We start from the raw sequence: 22,367 nt of genomic DNA on the forward strand, positions 1-22,367 counted from the left end.
AGAGTGTAGCATCATTCAATCACAGATTTGAGTACTCAAATCTGGATTTATATTCATGTGAAGGGAACCAAAAAATATTCGGTGACAAAGAAGCTTAACAAATATTTTAAAATCCTGTCAACAACAGAGCCACATATAATAATAAATAAACTGTAACGTAAGCGAAAAGGTGTTCGTATTGAATCAACCCTTCTTATTATAGATAACGTTATACCATGTTTATGGATCGTGTTTGAGTACTTAAATCGCAGTGCTCTGGGTTGTGAGGAACATCCACTATCAAATACTTTCCTAGATATTCCGCGAAGATTTACTCTCTGCTGCGGCTCAGCCAAATCTCATGTACAGATCATGTACCAACATCAAAATCAATTGTTATACAAAAATTAGCTTTATAAATAGGCATTATTCCATATCCCCATTGTTTCTTGAGATGTTTCCCGGGTATTTAAAAAAACTCATGCAAATCGCACGGATGATTTAAGTGCACTGTCAATAAACTCTACTTTTTAAGTAGAAATAAATCCTTGCTAAATGTAAATTATTCAATTAGTTCTCAAAGTATCCCGCCAATTTGAGTGATTCGCTAAAGCCAAGTGAAATTCAATTGAGAAGAACACGCTTTTAGTAAACATCAGTGTTTTACTTCAAAGTTAAATTTCATACAAAATTGTAAGTGTAAAGATTATTTAGATTTTTGATACCTGCAGATATTTAAAATACTCTAACACACAGAAAAATGTCATAGACGGACAAGAATTCTCTTTAAAATTGATTTAGGCTATGTAGAAATAAAGTGTCAAGTAAAATCCTACCTTATATCTCAAATAGTTTTCTATATATTGTGTGCAAAATATGCAAATAGATAAACAGACACATAGGCAAAAGTGGAAAATGTTTGCAAGTCTCTTGAAGGACATCACACACTAGTCCTTGGGTATTAGGTACTCTAAATGTCACTTGAAAGGTGTAATTATGTGTCGAAAAGTGGTATTGGTTAGCGTACAGAACCAAATAAAACAATACTTAAAGATCAATTCGGCATAACAAAATTGAATTGCATACAAACCAATTTCGTAAAATATGATGGATGCTACAGTCAGTTGATTATTGTTAATCAGTCGAACAACATTAAAATTTTAACAACTAAGTTATTTGTTCACGTTAGGAAATACCCTCGTCATTAAAAGGTGTATCTAATATACGGCTTATTCCTTATTTTATACATTTCTCGTCCAATCTTCTGTTTTTTTTCTAAATTTTTTTTAATGTTGAAGTTTGTATACTTTTTATGAAAGTATTTTTTAAATAGGTCTTAGTTAGAATAAAAATTGGGCAAAATTCTAAACTCTTACGCCATTGATCAATTTAAACATTAAAGTATGATTTAATTTAATTCTACCTATATGAAATATTTTACGTCTTTTACATTTACAATAAGATTATGAGGTATTATAGAGTATTTAATAAATACCCTGTATTTTTACAGACATTTTATATACTATGTATATATATATATATACTCATTAAATTTGTATAATTGGCAACAGCCTAATTTAATTTCAATAAACATTGAATCACAAAAAGCACTAGCTCCGCCGGGACTCGAACCCGGATCTCTCACTTGCCGGGTGAATGTGCTACCATTACACCACAGAGCCCTCACTTTTTACGATTAAAGGGTTTGACAGGTATTTGGTCTTCCGATCATATATTAGCTTAGTTATTTCAACACATATGTGAAAGAAACGGCAAAATACAAAATAATTGAATCGTATATATATACAAGAAAATCGTTGCTTTTGTTACGTTATGAGAATTTTAATTCATAAAGAATAAATCCGTGCTTGAAAATAATATAAATCGCTAGAATTATTATTAAAAGGGATTATCAATATGTATTGTAAAATTAAAGAATTTAAAGTGTAATACGTAAATGTTTTAAAAGTCAAGGCGGTTTTTTTATGTATACGAAATAAACAAGTTCGTTTGTTGTTTAAAACAAAGTGAGGTAAACGCCGACGGCCGCATGCGCTTTTCAAAGAGCCTTTGTGAATTTCTTTTACAAGCCGAATATTGCTCACTTAATATTTATAACATACTTCCAGGCGATAAGAGCGCTTCCTTTACCCAACTGTACGCAACAATAAGAGAGCTCAAGAATATACATACGTTGTACTATTACATAAATTAGTTGTAAATTAAGAATAGTTAGGAAGCTCGTTCATTATGTGGGTTATGTGATGTTATATGCGGGATTAAATAATAATTCATTAAAACGTTTCTCAATTATACACAGTTTTCACGAACTTTTCAAATTCAAATCAAGAGAAAAAACTAACATTGTATTATTATATTACACTTCAAGATGGTGGATGGTTGAAAATCTTATAACTGTGTACAGAAAAAGTAATAAATATGAAATAATTAAATAAACGCAAAAGTTGCTTAAAAAGCTTAAAAATAAACATTTTTATTATAATAAGATAAAAAAAACCAGTCGGTAAATAATTACGTATGTGCTTTTTCCTTTTAAACTGCACGGTTAATGATAACATAAACGAGTAATTACAGATAATTATTTCTGATGAACTAAAGTTAGATCGGATAAAAAACGACGGGTAAACGGACACCACCAACACTCTCTATTAGAATGTATAGTTTTTTAATGAATGTAATGTTATTTTTAGCTAATTTATTTAATATAACTACATAATCTGTTGTATTTAAAACTCCATTACTTCTCATACTATGGCACAAATATTTTATTACCAGGATATTTAGCGTTTCCTTAAAAAAAGAAACTTAACTAGGTGTACATTGAAACCCCTTGAAACGTACCTGTTGCCTACGTTTAGGGTCCTACCGATATCTTTTGTATCGTTTTAGTCGTAAAATTTGGGGTAGAAAACTCATGAAGGCTAGTCTTTTTTCCTTCGCGTCCATCCGTTAGATTATTAGGCACTCAAATAGCACAAATGTTGTGATAGCAAAGCATTTTAAAATTTTTTATAACTTACTGCGTAAACTTGTTTAAGAGCTTTCCTGGGGCTAATATTTTCACGAATTGTATCTTTAATATTTATAACTAGAAGTTACAACGATACAGGTACCGATTATGAATACTGATAAATATATTTGAACAATAATTTACCATTGTCTCACTCTGTTTGTATTTCTGTATTGCAGTAAAAATTTGGAAAGTCGCAGACAGTAAAATATATGTATCAAGGGAATAAAACGTCTTTTACTTTCAAAAAGGCCTTTTATAAAATTCTTATTAGATGCTCTAATTTAAAAAAATTAAAAACATGAGACTAAGATGCTATAAAGTTCCCAATTGTAACATACTTGTAGTCACAAACTCTACTCCTGCTTTTTGGAGCCATGTTTATCTGAAGAATACGGTGTAGAGCTAAACTTAAAATTCATATTTAATTACCCTTTCCCACCGTATCTACGTTATTTGTAAAAAGATCGGTTCCTCCACCCTGCTTAGATATTACGTTTTAAACATCATAGTGTATTTAATTTAAAACCTGATGAGACTATGAGAATACCTTTTCATCTAGATAACACTAAATTGGGTAGTATAGGCGTATGTGTTGTTAAAGAAAATTAAAGAGTTCATATTTACTTTTTTATGTTTTTTAAATTAACATTACTCAGATCTCTAGAGGTAAATCTGTGACAGTGTAAGATTCTAGACGCTTTACTAATAATAAGATTTACTGAATAATAAGAAACTTAACATTTACTCTGTAAGTAATAACTGTATAACTGTAAGTAAATATTCACAAGATAATTAGGATACACCCGTAGATCTGCGTTTATGTACTGCTTTACCATCTATTAGCACACCCTGCAACATTCACTACGTAGGCAATGTCAATGACTGACAAGTGTATAATGTTTTAGTAAGCCAGGTGGGCCCAGTCTTTCCAGATATTGCATGTTCCCCGTGATGATTTATAAAATTATATTTCGTTATTATGCGAAAATATTTGAACACATTTATTTGTAAAATTAATCAGTAAAAATAGAAATATTACAATTAGTATAACATAAAGTACAGAAAGTATAAATAAGATCTGATTGATTTTTATGCATTACGTTATGTATTCATAAAAGTCTATTATTGATTTCCAAAATTCAAAATGTGTTTATGTAGAAACAGATCGATAAACCAGATCACGTGTTTCATAATATTTAACAAAATATATTCAAATTATGACTGCATTTAAAACAAGGGGACGTAAAATAAAATAGGAATTTCTTAAATTACATCTGAAAATATACGAATTTTATAAAACTACTTCTATAAATCCATATATGCAATAAGAATCGATATAATAATGCATGCAAAAAAAAATTTGTACTTATGTTTCTCAGTTGCCTCTACTTAAAATGCCTTTTCTTCTACTTAACACAGTTTTTCATATAATTAATACAAGTTAACAATTAAAAATGCTGCTCAAACGTTAGTTTAATTTAAAATGCATACATATTGTAAAGGAATTGTAAAACAAACTAATTTCTCTGAGTTCTATTATGCTTATCTAAAACGTATTATATCCACCACACATGAAATGCTATATAAACACATGTAGTTCAATATTGATACGAAACGTCCTGAGTACAGTATATTAATTATTATTAATTTACATATAAATAATTCAAATTTTCCTCATCGGTTGCAATGCATATAAATATATTTTCCTAAAATTCCTTACTAAAAATCAACAAAAATAATTTTGCACAAGTGTAGCTAGAATAAATTTTAACATTCATAATTTGTTTACACAAATATGAATTCAAAATAATACATGAATAATATTTTATGATTAAAACGATTTATATACAAATGTTAGCTCTAAATATTTATTGTATAACATTATCTTCGAAAAATGTGTTTAAACTGAACTAAAATATTGAATGGGGTGAATTTTAAAATTAAATTATTACTAAGGCTAAAAATAATTAATTTATCAAATTTAAAAAAGTGTTAAATAACATGTAACTTTCAGGTTGAAATTTAACTGAATACAATTCCGAACTTAGATAGTAGATACCAAGTTAATTTTTAAAGCGTTTAGAGGTATTTAATCGCTTCAAATGACTAGGCTGCTTCAATTGAACTTCCCCTTACTCTCCCAACAATTGCTAACAAAAGAAATCCTATTTCCGTCCATCTCTACGCACGGTAAGTCTCGAACCTGATCACCTACACGATTAAAATTAGGTGTAAAATTCAACACCTATTGATAAATAATGGTAAACACATAAATGTGTGCAGATGCCAATCATTCAGCGATACAACGTGGTAACTAGAAGAAGTACTGGTAACTGCTAGAGAGTTCCTTCAACAGTTGTTATAGGTTCCAACTACGCACGTCCGCGCCTGTTTGCGCCTTTTGTGCCTTCAATTAGTAATCTGCAACATATCTCATCATTGTTATACAAATTGAAGCCAGTATTTTTAATCTTATAATATATACATAACTTGCTGAACAACTCAGATTGTTGACTTCTATATTTCATATATGGTCATAAGGTATTTATTTAGGTTTATGGATTACGCCTCAAGGGAAATTACAGACTATGTGGACTAAAATTCTACGTGTAGTTTACTTGTGTGTGTTTACGTGTAGTTTACTCTGATCCCTTGATACCCTTAGAAAAAGATACGTGTTTATTATTACGTAAGCAATTTCAGATTGACTTTATTTTAATACTTAAGTCAGCGCCCCTGTTATATGTTTTCAGGTTATTATGCATTTAATATAAATTTGTTATATTACTTATAGTTATATTACATGTAAAATGATGTATAGAAACGAGAGCCTTATAAGATGATGGTAGCAAGTCTATATGATCTTAAAAGAGGCACTAATCCTTTTAAGTATATGAAGGAGAAAGTAAAGTACTTACGGTGCTGTCCGTCTAGATAAATAAACATAAAAGTACAATTTATTACATTATTTACATAAACAACTTCATTAAATTGTTATAGTTGTAAAATCCATAATATAGTACAGATAAAATATATGATATAAATTACTATTGACTTAAATAAATAATTTTAAGTCAAAAAGGCTTTTGACTTAAACACGTAGGCTGTGCGTCCTGGGTAGGTGTGGCAATCCTCAGATGGTAATCTAAAATATTAGTGTACCACAGGAACTGTAATAGTACACAAAACATATGGTAGTAAAAAGAACACTAATAGTAACTACTTATATTACTGAGATAGTAGGTAGAATGTCAATTATGTCTTAATTAAGTAGCATTATGTACAGATTGTATATCAAGATAACCAATAACAGAGACCGACTCAGCTCAAGAATAGATTGTATGAATAATGACAGAGCCCGTTAACGTGCACTATACATTGCAGCGGAATATGCTCGTTTCTGAGCAGAGAGATAACACACCAGTCAAGCGATTACAGCAATTACTCTGGAGTTCTTGGGTGCAATTATCTTTTATTTGAGGAACAAATATTGCAGGGATAACTTAGGGAGAAACCAATCTCATAATAAAGAGAAAGGGCATCCTTGTTATTTTAAGGTGAAAAGGACTTTATTGAAGTCGTATCATTGTCCAATCATCTATGTAATAATAACTCGTAACAGAAATGTCCTACACATTTAATATTTGGTAATTAAGTTCGTCATACTCACTAGAGAAATAAAAAAATCTAAAGACCGGTAAGTCTGTCCGAATGTACATTAAATCTTTCTTTAAGTTCTTTTACACACATCAATTCTCCGTATATAGGTTTATTTATTGAAGAACTCATTCCGTCTTAAAAGAATAACCGGCCTTTTAATGATTTCTTTGTGATTTAATTTAAATCAGATATAAGATATATATTAAACGAATGGTTCTAGAGACACTATTGGCCCAACGTAAAAAGAGTAAATATGCAATAACCCGGGGATAAAAGGGTACAGTCTCTTTAACACTCGTGTTATCAATTTATTCCTTTTCTAATTAGTTTCCTACTTCTCTTTCCTTTTAATAACCATTTCACTTCGACAAAGATTCATTACCAGGAACTCATAATGTGACAACATTTGTTCTAATGTAAATGTTTACATCCTCTAATGCAGCGTGTTAATTCTGATGCTGTCACAAACTCTTGCACCTGATGAACCAAAGAGAAAACCTCTGTACCTAGATTACACTATATTTTTATTCTGGGTGTCTCTGAGGTCAAAATGATGTAAAGAGTTTATTTTGAGGTTCATCCTCGACGAATTTTTCGCATCTCTTCAGACAAACATGACCCTGATTCGAGCAGTCAAGCTGTGACCGCGGCAGATTTCAGACACTGCACTGGTAGGAGGGTGACTGGAGCTAAACTCAGCATTGAGATTAACCCTTCTCACTAAGCTATGTATATATACAAATATAAAATATTCTTAAATATTTTTATGATAAAATATTCATTTCTTAAATAGACATGAATCATTTTAGTAAAACATTATTAATGGAATCGTTCACATTCAAACTAATAATTAGTAAATCGTATTTTGGTAGTGTAAAGTAACCTTTAAAAGAAGGAAAGTAAGTGTTAAGATGGTTTAGGCTGTAATTAGAAAATTTATAGAAATGCAGTGAGAAAATTAATGTAATTGGTAAAGGTAAAGTTAATTGTATAATTTTGAATTACAAAACACTTAATTGTATTATAACCCTTTTGAATGCGTATAAAATACAAATCTCATTATGATGACGTATTTACTAGCACATAGATAGTAGAAATATTCAGTAACAAAGTATATTTATAACTTTTGGATGAGGTGAACTGTAATATTTCCGTTTTAAGTCAGTATACAGAATTACGTTAACCACGCAATGTATAATGTGTATGAATACAATTACATATTATATGCATACTAGTGATTTGATATGTACTGATTATAGTAAATGTAAATTGTTCAAAATAAATGACTATCCGCAATTTGTTTTGGTTAGTACAGCCAACTAGGATACAATAAAGATAATTATCAACAAAGAATAATCTGGCATTAAACAAAAGTTTAGAGTAAATTACTATGATGAACAAAATGGATATTTTTTAAACCGTAAAAATTTTATAATTCTCCACATAGGTCATTTATTTTTGTTACACGTAGGCCTGTGCCAGGCCATTTATAACCTCATCGATATAATCCTACCCCTACCGCAGCAGACTCTATCTATCTATCATATAACCAATCATGAGCCGGCTGCGGCTTGCTATATTATCGGCTGCAACTTCACTACAATATCGCTCACACCCTGGACGGAAATTACACTTTGGTAGGAGGTAGATTTCTTTACGTTTCTATGATTACACATAACGAAATTTGATTTAAAAAAAAACACTGTGATATCATTGTTAATGGTGTATTTAAATTTCAACGCGTTAATCAATATATCAATTATATGGAATACACATGGCCAAAGTGAGCTTAGGGCTATAGCTCTAACTGATACGGCATGGTTTCGATTCCAAAGAGAAAATAATTAGAAATAATTTGGACAGTTTAAAAAATATTTGGCTGTTTAAAATTATATCATATATTCAAATTTTAATAAAAAAGTCTTCATTATAAATTTAAAAAAAAAACTGGTAGAGAATTCATGTAAAAAGCATTCGTTTTATGTACTAATTTTAGAGCTAACATTATCAAAATTGTGACCTAAAACAGTTTTTGAAAGCAGCGAGTAAATGACGCAACTAATAATTAACTTAATAACATTAATTCTTAGTACTGTTATTATGCATAACTTTGTCAATTTAATTGTTTAATAGTTTTCTTAAACCCCATGGTGTCTATAAAACTTGGATCAGCCGGTATATTATTACTAGAATTCTAGAAGTCAGTAACACGTAGCTTGTTGTGACATGGTGGAATAAACACTTTTTTAGAAGAATGAATAAGACTTAAACAATGAATACATAATTTAGTGAATAAAGTGGGGAGTTCTGTTTACCAAATATTATATTTTTATTTATCCAAATCCATGATAAGAATAAAACTTCATTGATGTCACACTATTGATATGTCCCAATCATTGATGACCAATTGCTACATATAGGCAAATTAAAAACCCTTAAAATAAATTATGAAAATAAAATTTTAATATCAATATATTTTAGTGATGATATTTAATAAACTACAAGCAGAATTACCACCCCAAATCATTTCTACTAGTAACGCACTTTATTTCTGTCTTGGATCACTCGAAGACAACTGAACTGTATGAAATTAATTAGTTAGGAGAAGTTTTATTTATTATTTTTATTGAGTTTGTGCTTTTATTAAATGAAATATACGGCTTGTATTAAGTTTAATGTGTCTGTATTCCATTAGCCGGTAGATAATAAGTAGTTATCTATACGAGGGCATTGTTTGTAAACACAACCGTGGTTGTTGACCGTGCTCATCCTATGATAACAGGGATACTGTACAAGTTATACAATATTGTAACCTTGTTTTCACTACGTTGAAAAAAATTACAAATATTACATCACATAATAGCAGGATATAGAAAGTCACCAACAATGAAAGTTAATGGCCAATGCAATGTAATCTAATGTTTATCAGTTATGCTATCTTATTATTATTTTCTTGAAAAACAGATTTCTTTTACTTCTATCGCAAATAGTTATACCCTGTCATATACTTACCACAAACAACATTTAAATATTAGTATATAGCAGAAAAACTTTATAAGCAACTTGAACCTAAAGAAATGCTAATTCATTTTTACTTAGATAAAAATATTTAATAAAGTTAAAGACATTTTATTAATACTATCGTTGAAATAAACACAAAGAAATTTGCACGAGTATCAGGTTTAAAATGGTTTTAGAGAATTTATAGTCGTACATTGATAGCAATAACAGCCATACTTAAACAGAAAGAAATTATTGGAAACTTCATAGCCGATCCAATACATTATTAAAGCTTCCCACAACAACTAATGATATCAGAAGTTAAGTTTAAATGTTTCATTTCTCAAGTGAACGTATCACACAGAAACGTAATTAATCGGATATTACATTATATATCTTTTTACCTTTATGGAATTGAATTATTTATTTACGATTCAACACTCACTCATAGAAATAATTTTCAGATCATTTGCTTTTAAAAATATTATCAAACCCGCGTTACTGAAAAAAATACGTTACATCTTTCGCCAAGATGAGGTTACCGTCTAGTAGCATAATGCCAAGGGTTTTATTGTTACCGCACAAGGTCAAAACCTTACATTTACTTATATGATAACTATCACTGGGTTTCCTATAGGTTGCTGCACAAAAGAAAGTTAGGGCAGAGCACCTATCTCTGTTTCAAGCCTATTTAAGTTTCAAGATATCTGCGCAAAATGTTTTTGAAATAGTTCATAGATAGCTAAAATAGTTCTGACCAAGAAGGCTGTACAGGTGTTTATAACCTCTTGAAACTCTACTATGAACAATTATACCCTGCGCAGTGGAGGAAACCCTCCAATCCTTCAAATCCCAATAAATCCTCCAAATTAATAAACAGATTATATGGTATATATTTTATTTGTCAATTAATTCTTATCCCTGATAGTAATAACTTATTTAATTAGTTCCATGTATTGTTATTTCTTGATGAAATACTTTAACGAATCTCATTACGTATATTAGATTTATGTCGGTTTAATTTTTATTAACTTATCGATCAAATCGCAAAATGAATTAAAAGACACATATTAAACATCTCGTACCTGTTAAATTCAATTCAAAGTCAATTTGCAAATTACCTAGCAGACAAAGTCAATAAATCCAAGTCTTATATTATCAAACGTGTTTTTTTTAAATAATTCTCTACCTTGGATTACTTGACAGCTACTCGACTTGTTGTGTAAACAGAAGCCTAATCTACCGCATGTTGGTAGGTAGCCTGTCAGTCTCGTCACGATCTCGGGGCACGCGAGCTGTGGAGTGCTTGTCCTACTGTCTAATATATTTCCCCATTAATAGGCAATGAGCTGCGCGGTTAATGAGATGGACTTTAGTCATTTTGTGTAGCTTGGTTTTACTTTTATCAACTACTGCGCATTATAATGATACATACTAGCAATAAATTTAACATAATATGTATATGGAAGACTGGCTTAATTATTATTTCACTTTTAAATATTTTTTTCTGGAATTTTTACATATGAAACCATACGAAGAAGCCAGAAAAAGCAAATATTGGAGGAATTTGAGAAATGACATAATCCAACAATAATATATGGCATAGTTAACACTCATACCAACATTTATAACTAATAATAACAAGGTAGTGACTTATTTTATCTTCTTAGGGAATTTTTAAGTGATTGAGTTAAGCTTAATGCAATGTTTACTGATATTCCCTTTTGTATTGATTTACCCTTTTATGACCTATAGATCGAGATAACTTTAACAAGGAATTTACCTAAAGTTGGTTGAGAAGCTGTTGATCTTGCTGTTCTAATTCCCTAGCACTTACCAGCTTTGTTGAAAATATTCTTTTGATTACAACAAATCTAAAAAGTAATTATTATTGGTCAGTTTATTTTTAAAATAGATATTAAATAGAATAGAAATTTTCCAAATTTTGACATTCATACCATTATTTAGTTAATACATATAAATCAAACCCAAATAGAGATATATTATACCAAGAATGGTTGTATTTTACTTTATATGACTTTTTACGTGTTTTTCCGATAAAAATCTCTTATTGATTAATCCTTTGTTTATATAAAAAGATTCGTTGGGATTTTGTTGGGCTATTCTTTTATAAAGAATAAATGTGTATTTGAAAATAATATAGAACACTAGAAATGTTATTAAAATAGATTATCAATATTTGTAGTAAATTTAATATATTTTAAACTGATCGAATAAACTTTATAACAAAAAAGGCGTTGTTTTGATGTTTATGAGATAAACAAGTTCGTTTGTTGTTTACAGAAAACTGAGGTAACCGCCGTCGACCGCAAGCGCTTTTCAAAGAGCCTTTGTGAATTTCTTTTACAAGCCGAATATTGCTCATTCAATATTTATAACATACTTCCAGGCGATAAGAGCACTTCTTTTACCCAACTATACCCAACAATAACAGAGCATAAGAATATACGTACCGTGTACTATTACATAAATCAGTTTTAAATTAAGTATAATTATGTAAGCCCGTTCATGGAATGGGTTATGTGATCTTACATAAGGTATGAACCACTAATTTATGAAACACGTTTTCCTAATCATACACTCTTATACAAACTTTTAGTACTTATATCACGAGAACTAATAATAAATTATTATAGACCTTTTCTTGAAAGTGGGTGGATTTAATGACGTAAAAGCGTAATTTTTAATTAAAGATGTAAAGAAACATAAGACTTGCAAAGTAAAACAAAAAAATGTTATAAAATTTTCTCATATAAGTAGGTAAAAAACGAACATATGATGTTTTACTTGTTAAAATGCAGGGTGAATGATGCCATAAACGAGTAACCGTCGAAACAATTGCCTGACGAATCAAAGTTAGATCGGATAATATTCACGTCGGAGAAACGAACACCACTGTTTTACATTCTTCTTAAGATCTACAATATCAATAGGAAAGATGTAAAGAAACATAAGTTACAAAGTAAAACAAAAAAATGTAATATCATTTTCTCATAAATATCAGTAGGTAAAAAACGTACAACGTTAATAACATTAATTACAATAAAATACAATAAACAAAAATGTAAATAAGTATATTCTTTTTAGCTATTAAAATTTACTTCATATCCACTACACTCGTTTATATTTCACTCTGCCTATTGTATGAACTGTGAAAAGTAAAATATTGTTTGTTACAAAATATTTACGAAGTTTTCAAATGTGTCCAAGATAGTAAATTTAATTTAGGGTATTCTACACTAACAGAGCAACAGAATATACATACCGTGTACTATTACATAAATCAGTTTTAAATAAAGTATAATTATGAAAGCCCATTCATGGAATGGGTTATGTGATCTTACATAAGGTATGAACTACTAATTTATGAAACACGTTTTCCTAATCATACACTGTTATACAAACTTTTAGTACTTTTATATCAGAGCTAATAATAAATTATTATAGACCTTTTCATGAAAGTCGGTGGATTTAATGACGTAAAAGCGTAATTTTTAATTAAAGATGTAAAGAAACATAAGACTTGCAAAGTAAAACAAAAAAAAAATGTTATAACATTTTCTCATATAAGTAGGTAAAAAACGAACATATGATGTTTTACTTGTTAAAATGCAGGGTGAATGATGCCATATATCATATAAAAGCTTAATTTTTTAATTAGAGTTGTAAAGTAACATAAGACTTGCAAAGTAAAACAAACAAATTTTATATCATTTTCTCATAAATATCAGTAGGTAAAAAAACGTACAACGTTAATAACATTAATTACAATAAAATACAATAAACAAAAATGTAAATAAGTATATTCTTTTTAGCTATTAAAATTTACTTCATATCCACTAAACTCGTTTATATTTCACTCTGCCTATTGTATGAACTGTGAAAAGTAAAATATTGTTTGTTACAAAATATTTACGAAGTTTTCAAATGTGTCCAAGATAGTAAATTTAATTTTGGGTATTCTAACACAATTCTGCCTTAATAAAGTTCTCAAATTATATACCGTCCTTGTCTTTATGCGTTTAACTTATACACCTCAAACGAATCTAACGAAATATTTATTGAAACAAATTGTTTAATTCATAAACATAATTAAAGTTACAGACCTTTATTTAAAAACGAGTTTTAAATGTAAGGGTCTGAATCTAACTACTAAGCAATGAGTAAGACAAGATATATGTGTTACTGGATGTTTATTGAACTAGGAGACAGCCGTGGTTTGGCTCCACTCTTACACCTCGAGCTTAAAATTATAAACATCTGAGAATGGAACACAGTGGAAACAAATAACCAGACTTGAAAGAACGTTTGAATTTAGTCAAGGAATCTCCAAACATACAATCGAAATCCACCTTGACATCATTCGATAACATTTTTATAATTTGAATCCTATATAAGCCCTAAATAATGAGAGATAAATATAAACACAGTACATTGACACAAGGTTATACCCAGCATATATCAAACAGTCATTCATTTCGTTAGATGAAGTGTTATGATTAATCGGTTAATTTCATTCAATAAATTGTGCACCATATAACGAGCAGTCGCGTAATGTTTACCACGGTCTCGAAATTATGTTGGTCTAAGCATGCCACCATATCATGTGTCTTTTGCACAATTTAAATCAAATATTTTATAGGTTAAAAAGTATAAATAAGTCGAATGATATTAGTTATGTTATGAACTCTACATTATAGGGTTATCTTTATGTTAGAATAATAAATCGGAAACTAACACCCTTTTAAAATTCTTTTATTTCAGACACGTGTTTCGGTATAAACCGTCTTCAGTGACACTGAAGATGGTTTATACCTAAACACGTGTCTGAAATAAAAAGAATTTTAAAAGGGTTTTAGTTTCCGATTTATAATTCTAAGTCAAATGATATACATCCTTTACGTGTCTGATGTACTGTTAGTAGCTCCCGATTTCCACAACGTGATCAGTATATCACGAATTCAAATTGCTTGAAGGCTCAAGGATATTCTTAGGTTGAGACTGAACTCTAATACAGATACAAACGTTACCGAAACTGCCTTCCGAGATTTATTACCAGCACGCTATAAAGTGATCTATGACACAGGCGTATAATCCGCAGTCAATTTACAACAGCCGTTAAATTACAGTTGTTCTAGTTTATCATTCCTGGCGCAAAATTGAATTTTTTAATCCAAGTGTCGAAAATGCTTTGGTATCTAAATAATATGTAGGTATTTTCGAAAATAATAAAAACACATTTATATTTTTTTAATGAGGAATAAATATAATTACTAGCGCTGTGCAGAAAAAAAGGCATTTAGAGATACAAATTAGGTATCTCTAAATAATGAAAATTTTCATTATAAATACAAGAAAGTAACTTTAATAAACTATTCTTATGCGTAAGTAATTAAATATCTTTAGTACTCGGTTTTGTAACATACATTAGCACCCGTTTTTTTGCCAGAAAATTAGAATTCCGTAAAAAAGGTATACATCTCCACTATGTATACATACTTATAGTTAATAAATATTTTTGCTTCTCAGTAGTATTTACTCACAAGCTTCAAATATTTATTTTTAATATTACATAAAAAAATATAAATTTTTAAATATATTAAATTATTGGATCGGATGAGGTATAAAGATAAATCAGGAATAAAGTCCAAAATAAATAATTTACTAATACTACAAAACGTATTAAAATACAATAACATTCGTCTTTTAGATTGAAATTTAACTGAATACAATACCATGCTCAGTTAGTAGCTCTCAAGATAATCTTAACCGCCTAAAGGTATCTTAATTGCTTCAATTGAACAAGTTGATTCAACTAAGCTCCTTGTTCCTCTTTAACAGTTACTGAAGAATGAAATCAAATTTTTGTTCACCTCGACGTGTGGTGAGTTCCGAAAGAGGACGCCTGCATTCTTGAAATGTTTTGTATAAATATTTCACAAAACAATTTATTTGATTCAATTCAATATTTATTGAAACAATAGTGGGGATATACAAAATGGCTCCAGATTACAATTATTTCAAAAATACAACATCGTAACCAGTATAAATACTGCTGACTGCGAGAGAGTTCCTCTGACTAACGTTTTGTCCCATTGTGAAGTTCATTGACGTGAAGTCTGCGCCTGCCTTCAATAAATAATCTGCATTATATCTCTTTCCTGCTATGAAAATTGCATCGAGTAAATTTCGTTATTTTGTAGGTGACGCAAATAACGTGCAATACATCTCAGAAATATCGAGTTATATGTATCATTTCATTGGAAACCTGTCTATATCTTTATAAGTTGGTCGTAGGGATAAACATTGTAATAATCACAACCAATTTTGATGTTTTATTTCGTAATATTTCTGTTAAAGCAGTTTCTATTGTATTAATGGATTTTTTGGATTAAAGCTAGTTATTTTGTAGCTGTCTAAGGAAGATTCGCGAAGCCAAGATTTTCGAGTATTAATGCTCACCTTACGTCGAGCATAGATACGTGCATAGATAAGTGATAATCATCTCTTAGTGGAATTATCATTTAAAGTTTGACGCAACATCTAGTGATCATCGCATATGAGAGAGTGTACACTGGGGACCGTAAACAAAACTCTTGAAAATAAAAAACACTAATTATATTAGTCCATTACGTTTATTATTGAGATATTAGGTAGAAATTTAAACGTGTTTTCATCGGATAGCATTCTCGGAAGGGGTAGAACATCAACATAACCAATACAAAAGGCGAATCATTTCCAGAATACATTTTATGATTTATGAGACTAGTAAGATAGTCTGTTAGACGTGCACAATAAATTGCCGAGGAATATCACTTTTCAGACCAAAGAGATGACAGGACACATTACTTTAACCGCTTACAGCAATTACCTCTAGGATTCTTCGAGAAAATTATATCAACTTTAGTTTGAGAAATTATGATTTCAGAAATCAGTTAAACTATCCACAAAAGTTAAATTTGAATTTAAAAATAGTTTAGTGTCAGTATAAAAGAATATATTATACTTAGCAAGATAAGATCAAAGCCTTGTAGATATCGAGTCTTTTATGTGATAACTACCTTAGAAACTTTAATATCAGGTACATAAGTCATTAACTTTTCACTCATAATTTACTGACACTTAATTTGACCACATACGTTTTAATATTAAAATATTAAACTGGCTTAAATGAGTTTACGATGAAACATACACTTCTATATAAAAACGAATCCGTTTTTAACTGTGAATATTTTGTACATTTCAATTTTAACTTAGAGAAGGCTCAACGTTGAATCATTGTTGATATTAACTTTTCAAAGAATGAAAATGTTTAGCGTTTACAATTAAAGGTCTACAGACATTCATTGGTAAACTAAAATAATGTATATGTCAAATTAATGAAATTTTCCACATGCATTTTGTGTAAAAGAAAAACATAATTATACTATAATATTTTTTTTTACGTCTTACAGTTAAAATATCATAATACTGACGTATTTAATACAATACAAGTAATAAGACATATACAGTATCAATACAAAATAAATATTCGATGAATATATGTGACTTAATATGTACACCTAAGAGGTCATTTAGTTTTGTTACAAGGGCCATTTAAAACATCGATATTACATAACCCCTACTGCAGCAGACTCTATCAATCTATCATATAACCAATCATGAGCCGGCTGTGGTTTGCTATATTATTGACCACAGTCTCCCTATTATCCGGAACAGAAATTTCACTGTTTTAGGAAATAAAGTTTTATACGTGTTTATAGTTATAAGTGTATGGTTTATATATATATATATATATATATATATATATATATATATATATATACAAAAATCTTAATATGAAAGAAAATTTTCAATCATAGAATACACATGAATTTCAACAGGATACTGGGGGTAAATATGTTACTTATACGGCATGAGTTCGATTCTAAGGGTAATAAAACGATTTTTTAAAGTTTTAAACGTGTTTCCTTAATCATATTTGGCATATTTAATTAATATTAAAAAATTGTGGAAACATCCTATATTGCATTTGACCATTTCAGTTTTGATAAGCAACAACGATCAGCAACTCATCGCTTGCGGTTATGGATTCAGTAATAGAGAAAATAGTATTAAAACGTTTTTAACTAAATGTAATGTATTGAATTTAATTAATATTATTTAACATTAAAAAATGTATGGTTTACGTTGCTTATTCCAAAATATGTTGTTACATCAAATAATTGTATAACGTCCTATTAGCCGATACATAATAAGTAGGTATCAATATGTGGAGATTGTTTGTAAACATGACTGTGTTTGTCGATCATGCTCCACCAATAATAAACGAGGATAATCATTGAAGTATAGAAATGAGCTCAAATCGGTTGAAATGAGCTATAGAAACGCGCCTGCTGGCATTCGTAAGAACCATTCCTCCTCTACATGTGTAGTTTGAAAGTATTGCGTCAATTTATTTTATTATTAGCAGCGTAGCCATGCAGACGGATTCAAATGCGATGTCAATTAGATGTAAACAACGTGCTGTTATTGAATGTTTAAATGCTGAAAAAGTGAATCGTACTGAAATCATCGTCGTTTAAAGAGTGTTTACGTTGAGACGTCGATGCTGTTGATATATCGACTCTTCATCGATAGGTGATAACATTTCGTGGTTTTGGGCCTGGAAAAGCCATAATTGTTGATGGTACACACAGTGGACGTCCGATCGTTGCCACAGATGACAAGCGTCACAAAGTGGTTGATGATTTGATTCAAAGTAATTGGTGAATCACCCACCAAAGTATCGAATATTATGTTGGAATATCTAAGGACTTGTTGGTTTCATTATTAAGCTGTTATGATATTAGGAGATCTGGACACGATGGGTGCTACGTAGTTTAACAGACGAGAATAAACAGCGCCTAATGCAATGCGATCATCAACTTTTGCAGCACTACCACGGCGCTGTAAAATAAGGGTAAAAATGCTGTAAATTTACCTAAATAAATTTTGACTGTTTAGAAAAATGTTTGGATCTAAAAAAATATATAATACGTTATAATTTTATTTAGAACAAACTTTATTATAAATGTAAAAATAATGAAAGAAATTTAATATAAAAAGCATATATTGTAAGTATTAATGGTAGAGCTGACAATGTTCAATACTGTGACTTAAAACGGTTCAAAAATATATTAAATCACATTAATATTTTAGTACAGTTATTACGCATAACTTTGTCTATTTAATTTTTGATTTATCTCTAATAGTTTTCAAGAACGCCATAGTGTGTATCAAATTTGGATAAAATAAATGAAGAAAATATAATTTGATTATTAATATATATTTAGTAATTCAATTTAGCAAACTACAACCATACGAGTATTTACCACCCCAAATAACTTCTACCAATAACACCCTTTATTTCCGGTTTGGATCACTCGAAGACAACTGAATTATATGAAATAATTTAACTAGGAGAAGTTTTCTCTATTATTTTTATTGAGTTTGTGATATTATTAAATGGAATATACGGCTTGTATTAAGTTTACTGTGACCGCATTCCATTAGCCGGTACATAATAAGTAGGTATCTATACGAAGGCATTGTTTGTGAACATGACAGTGTTTGTTGACCGTGCTCATCCTATGATAACAAGGATAATTATACAAGTTATACAATATTGTATCCTTGTTTTCACTACGTTGAAAAAAATTCCAAATATAAAATCACATAATAGTTAAATATAGAAAGTCGTCAACATCGAATGTTAGTGATCCATTCAATGTAATCTAAAGTTTATCAGTTATGCTGTCTTGGAGAGATTCCAAAACCCTATAAATATAATTTAAATGAGACTCTGCTGCATTAGAAATTATTTTATTAAATGATTACACTCTTTTTCTTTAAATACACTCCTTGTTTTTGGTAAAATTCAAAGGATTGTACAAATTTTTAGTTTTCTCAAAACGTGATTACAAACTCTGTAAAAAATTAATTAATTATGTATGTAAATAATATATATATATATATATATATATATATATATATATATATATATATATATATATATATATATACATAACATAACTAACGTCTTTAAAACATTGCAAAATCAATGAGAAAATAAACTGTAATAACAAATACAATGTAAGTGAACTGAGATATTTAAAACATGTTGTAATTCTCAGTAGAGTGGTAAGTCGTTCTTGAGAAATCCTACAAATAGAAAACGTACAATCATACACATAATCTAAAAATAATTTTGTACACCTCCTGGCAGACAAAAGAGGCATTGTGCCTTCTACCAGATATATCATAGATAGTTAGACATGATCCATTAGGATTTACAGATTAAGTTAAAATATGATTGTGGTCAGTTAGATGACTACATTTATTTTTTCTGAACTTAAATCGATGTAAACATGGTTACGTATAATGCTAGGGTAAAATTGCACGCTAACTGTCATCCACGCCGAGATATGGAGAATCATGGAAGTAGAAAATTTAGAAATTATTGTTCATGCAAAATTCTAATTCTATCATCCAGTCTGTTTTCAAGATATCGTGTAGTGAGACAGACAGAATTAAATGTGACCAGGCCCTTTAGTGATAGATTTGTTAACGCTCAAGTAATAATAATTGTACCCAATAATTTTGCGAATGAAGTGTAGACTTGCACATTACATTAGTTTAAAGTTAGTAGGATACGTTTATACATATTGCTTCAGTGTTAAAGTCAATGATACAAACAAATTTTTGTACTAAGTTCACTTTGTATGATATGTATAGAGATAACCATGAATACCAGATAACCCACTCTACCCAACCTAACTTAAGCTTTTCTGTTTACAGTTCTATCTGCACCGCCTTTGAAAACTCTACATTATTGCAGACTTTCTGGAAAATCCATTATCCAGTACACAGAAAAATATTACCTTAAGGGAAAATCGTGTTTAGAGCTTAAAGTTAAAATTGTGCTGGTTTTATGGAAAACCCGTTGAACAACCTTATCGTGTCATTGTCCTACACAGTATGATGTTATATTCTTTACTTCTATCGCCAATATTTATACTCTGTCATATACTTACCTCAAACAATATTTAAATATTAATATATAGCAGAAAAAGCTTTATATACCACTTTTTTCTGTTTTGAGGGAGAGGCAGGAAAAATGCAGTTACGCACGCAGGTGGCCAGCCTGTAGTGTGGGACTCCCCTAAAAACGGGTTTATCCACTAAAAAACCTCCTCTACTCTTTAGGATTCTAACCTGGGATTGTTTATCACATTACTTCAGGCTAGGCCTAAATTTGGCTTAAGCCTGTGGGGCTCGCTCCTTATCCAGCCGCTCGGTCAAGGGATCTGGGCCACTTCGCGGTCCAGCTCGGGTTCTTTTCCAGGAGGATGCCCGAGACGAACTTTATATACCACTTGTACGTAGAGAAATGCAGTTTTACTTACATTAAAATATTTAATAAAGCTCAAGACATATTTTTATTAATATTCTCGTAGAAATAAATACTAATGTGCACAAATATCAGGTTTACAATGGTTGTAGAGAAATTATAGTCGTACATTGATAAGAATAACAGCCATACTTAAACAGAAATAAATTGTTGGAAACTTCATAACCGATACAATACATTATTAAAGCATCGCTCAAAAACTAATGATTTCGGAAGTTAAGTTTAAATGTTTCATTTTTAAAGTGAATGTATCACAGTGAAACGTAATTTATGGGATATTAAATTATAGATATTTCTATCTTTATGGACTTGAATTATTTTATTTAAGATTCAACACTCACACATATCAATAATTTTCAGCTCTTTCGCTTTAAAAAAATATCAAACCCACGTTATTGAAAACACTACGTTACGTCTTTCGCCAAGATGAGGCTACCGTCTAGTAGCAAAATACCAAGGGTTTTATTGTTACCGCACAAAGTCAAAACCTTACATTTACTTATATGATAACTATCACTGGGTTTCCTATAGGTCGCTGCACAAAATAAAGGTGGAACAGAGCACCTACCTCTGTTTCAAGCCTAGTTCAGTTTCAAGATATCTGCGCAGAATGTTTTTGACATAGTTCATATATAGCCTAAATGATTCTGACCAAGAAGGCTGTACAGGTGTTTAAAAGCTCTTGAAACTCTACTAAGAACAATATGAAGAAATGTACCTCCAATTTACAAATCTGTATGAATGATGTACAATTATTGCTTAATTAATTTTAATCCTGACAATAATAAACTAATTACATTAATTCCATGTATTGGTCCTTCTTGTAAAATCCTGTGATGATCCTGTGAACGCATCTCAATACGTATATTAGATTTATGTCTGTTTAATGTATATTTGCTTATATCGTCTCTACATCGATCACGTTGCTAAATACATTTGTAAAAAACATATTATTCATCACGTACCTGTTAAATTCAATTCAAAGTCAATTTGCAAATTGAATAGCAGACAATTTTACTAAATCCAAGTCTTATATTATCAAAGGTGTTTTATAAATAAGTTCTCTACCTTGGAGTACTTGACAGCTACTCGACTTGTTATGTAAACTAAAGCCTAATCTACCGCATGTTAGTAGGTAGCCTGTCAGTCTTGTCACGATCTCGGGGCACGCGAGCTGTGGAGTGCCTGCCCTACGTCTAATATATCTCCTCATTAATAGGC

The 22,367-nt window shown here is 30.0% G+C and overlaps 1 non-coding gene across 1 annotated transcript; it reads right to left on the reverse strand.

Annotated features, from left to right (window-relative positions):
- Positions 1-1,590: 1,590 nt before the first annotated feature.
- Trnaa-ggc lies at positions 1,591-1,661 on the reverse strand. Its single transcript has one exon. It is a non-coding gene; the product is annotated as a tRNA-Ala (tRNA).
- Positions 1,662-22,367: the final 20,706 nt, after the last annotated feature.

Source organism: Homalodisca vitripennis, chromosome 6, assembly GCF_021130785.1.
Source record: "Homalodisca vitripennis isolate AUS2020 chromosome 6, UT_GWSS_2.1, whole genome shotgun sequence".
Classification (NCBI taxonomy): Eukaryota; Metazoa; Arthropoda; class Insecta; order Hemiptera; family Cicadellidae; genus Homalodisca; species Homalodisca vitripennis.